At 36.5% G+C, this 3,761-nt stretch overlaps 1 long non-coding RNA gene across 1 annotated transcript in view; it reads right to left on the bottom strand.

Annotated features, from left to right (window-relative positions):
- The window catches only part of LOC111086816, a 92,118-nt gene extending 88,806 nt beyond the window's left edge, over positions 1-3,312 (bottom strand). Inside the window, exon 1 of the long non-coding RNA XR_002611528.1 lies at positions 2,631-3,312. This is a non-coding gene — a long non-coding RNA (uncharacterized LOC111086816). The remainder of the gene's footprint in view (positions 1-2,630) is intronic.
- Positions 3,313-3,761: the final 449 nt, after the last annotated feature.

Here is a 3,761-nt window from a genome sequence, read left to right on the forward strand (position 1 = left end):
TATACTACACAGCAATCGAAAAAAAAAAAGAGGCCGTGCACTTCGTCACCATTTTGGACGACATAAGTACAGGTTGACCATTTCTATGTTCATCGGTGTTGAAACTCAACATCAAAGTTCAGATACACGATACAGTCTGGATGCTATCGACTATTCCAAGGAATCAAAAAGTTTCCATGTCACGAAAACATTTTCCTCATCATTACAGCACACATATCACCTTACACTCTAGTGTAACTCAATTAGGATTAAGTGTTTCATTCGGGTTTCTATGTGCTCTTCTATATCATCAGAACATCTCACATATTTCCTGTCATCCATATACTGTCAACAATTAATCATGATTTCAAACATGTTTTCTGCTCAAATTTGTAATCAGTAGTATTTGATGTGCCTGTCAAGGTTGTAATATGGCATTTGTTGTAATGTTGTTGTTGTTTTTTCCCATTGTGCGTGTCTGGCTGAATCATGATCATTTATGATGGAATAAGTCGAATGGGATAAACTATCTTTTTCTTCAATCACGAAGACGTTTTTCTTGACGAATGTCACTTTAAATAGTCTTTGATAATATATAACTTTAAACAGTTAGTCACAAAAAGGGTTTTTATTAGCATCTGCTAGATGAGTGCCCACTGTCACGCCCCTCTGAAGTCTTACTTATTCTTGCTCTCGCGCACTGTCTTACAGTGTAACTGTTAAATTATTTCCTATTCTGTTATCACCTGACATATCATATGGCCAATCTGTTTTGCATATTCAAGTATTTGAAGTGTTATCGCATATGTGCATGTGGCTCTAATAAAGTGACCACTAACTTGTCTGTAGTTTCCACAACCATTATCACCCGTAAGGTTTTAAACTACCGTGAGAAAGTCACACTTTAAAAACTCAATATAAAATTAGCACAAAATATATTAATTAAGAAAGCCCTTCTAGGTTATTTTCCAAGTAATTATTTCACATGCCATTATGATAAACTGATTTATATTGTAGGCGTACAGAACTGACTACGGTAAAATAAATAAATTAAGATATGCACAAAGTAGCATCATAGTCAGTGAAAAACCCGTTCACAGAGTGAAGAGTGTGGTAAAATTAAAAAATCCATCCAGACTATAAAAATAAAAATGCTCAGTCACTAAAGAATGTGTTAATACACAGAGTTAGGATCGAAGATCCGTCTGGGATGTACACATAGATTAGTACTAAGCACAGTCAGAGAAATAACATCACACTTTAATGTGGGAATATTCCATTCCGAATGCACAAAATATTTTAGTTTCGAGTGTGTCGAAGACTGTATTTTCATTAGAACAAGAGAAATTATAGCAGAGCAAAACGAGAAGTATCCATTCGAAGTGTGAGCAAGGTTGTAACACTAATCACAACAATATTGAAGTAACTTGCCCATCACAGTTACAGAATCCATTCAAACAATGTGTGAGACAATATCAAACATTACCATCAAACCAAAACTAAATTAATTAACATTGTCATAAGATCGTATAGTGGCATAATACTTTCCCTTACACCACATATGATATTACGAAGTTTTCTACATTCTAAACGGATTTATCCTAGTAAAATAATCCCAATAAAGAAAACAACGCGAATCTTCAACAGATCTTATATAACAACGGTATATATTCGTGTTTTGTTTCGTTGCACTACTTTATATACCAACGGTATATATTCGTGTTTTGTTTCGTTGCACTACTTTATATACCAACGGTATATATTCGTGTTTTGTTTCGTTGCACTACTTTATATACCAACGGTATATATTCGTGTTTTGTTTCGTTGCACTACTTTATATAACAACGGTATATATTTGTGCTTTGTTTCGTTGCACTACTTAAAGATACTTTTAGAAGATAGTTTTCTTTATTGTCTTGAAGAAGAAAAACCTAACAGTTATTTAAAAATTAACATCCATCTAATTATTAATAGATAATAAAATAAGTATCAAGGGGATTAAAAGGATTTCCGAAATCGCAAACTTCTCCGGTTTCTGGTTGTTTTACTTTAAAAGTTGCACTACCCCCTCCCCCTCGGTGACTCAGAGGTAAGTTTGAAGACTTATACCGCTAAAGAAAAATGGGTTTTGATACCCGTGGTGGACATAACAAAAATAGCCCCTTTCGTAGCTTTGTATTTAAGAGTGACCGAACAAACGAGATGCGCGTGTTTTCCTTTTTTTCAAAAGTAAAGTATTTTTTAATCGCAAGAATTAGCATATGTTTAGAAGTAAAAGTCGAACTGGATATTTCGTAACTTATAGAATCCCGAATTATTAAAAACTCTGGTTCTTTGGATTTCGCATTAATCTACGAGATAGCGACGTTCGATTTCTGGTATTAAAAATATATCAAATATGGCCACGTTCAAATCAAGGTAAGACTTTACTATTGGAAATCTGACATGACAAATCGTCGTAACTTGAACACAATAGGTTACCGACCACCGCAAACACATAGTGATTAAGATAAATCTGGACTCCCTTTATTTAAATATATTTATCTGACTATGACGAACTGCGATAGTAAGGTAAGCTGGTAGAAACGTTGGTACAACGAAAGATTGCAAATACCACCCGAAAGCTAGCTTAAACGGTCGGAAATTCTTACCTTGTTCCACAAACTACACAGGCAGGAGTCGACAGGATAAAGCTTTTATCCTTTTAAAAGAAACAAAAAATATCTGTATTAGTTTTCACAGACGAAAAGCTTGAAAACAGTCTCTTATTCAACCAATCCAACCCAGAGGACAGGACGAGGGGTTAAAAGCTGAGGTCCCGTAACAATGAGTTCCCATTACTACTTTAAAGGATATTTGATTAAAGCTTATTTACTAACTTCAGTTCTGCATTCTTATGGTTAATTCACCACTCTAAGAAAAATGTAAACGAGACAGACTTTGTTAGCAGAAGGGATATAAGAGAAGGATAGAACACCAGCTCAACTACACATACGTTTGTGGCCAAAATGGTGGAGCAACTGATATTTATAGGATTTTACTTCATACCCCGTTAAGCTTCTAGGTACACTCCAGTTTGTATCAAAGTCCAACAAACTAAAGCCGAGCAGGCAAAAAACCTTATCTTCCACACAGTTGATTCTTCCTCTGTTCCAGGCAGTCTGGTAGACTTTTCGCGCTTCAGCAAAAATTTGGTGGTTTAATGAAACGCGAATTTGCGCTGCACTGCTTCCCTAAGGCGAAGCCTGTTTCCACAGAGTTGGTCAGAAAACCCAGCAGAGAGTGATCGGAGTCCATGCGTACATGGGCCCGCGCTCGTAGACGAATCATTCGGAATAGCGATGTCCGCGTGTTGTGTAAAATCTCGAGTGTGTATATATATGTGTATGTGTGTGTATGCACGTTAAGGTTCATGAAACTGGAATTTTTCGCCCGGTTTCCTGGTTCATCGTTTGTGATCAACATCTCAAAAGAAGCTTTAGTGATTTACAACCCAAGGAGCAATGAATGCTGAACCAACGCAGCATTATTTCGTATAAAGCACGGCCGGTTGGTCAGCAAACTCATCTAGGTGCCTAATCTTGTGTGCTCTCTTTTAACTCTAATATCCCGTTAAAAACTTTGCATTGCTTCAGCGTGTCCCACGCACAGCAGCGAACCGACCGGTCCGTAAAGATTAATTAAAAGCGTTTATTTCTCCGAATTATCGATTAGAAACGGCGTGGAAATAATCTGTCAATTTCACGCTGCAGTGATTTCCTAGTCCACAGCCTAATGTCGCT

Source organism: Limulus polyphemus, unplaced genomic scaffold (genome assembly GCF_000517525.1).
Source record: "Limulus polyphemus unplaced genomic scaffold, Limulus_polyphemus-2.1.2 Scaffold52, whole genome shotgun sequence".
Taxonomy (NCBI): Eukaryota; Metazoa; Arthropoda; class Merostomata; order Xiphosura; family Limulidae; genus Limulus; species Limulus polyphemus.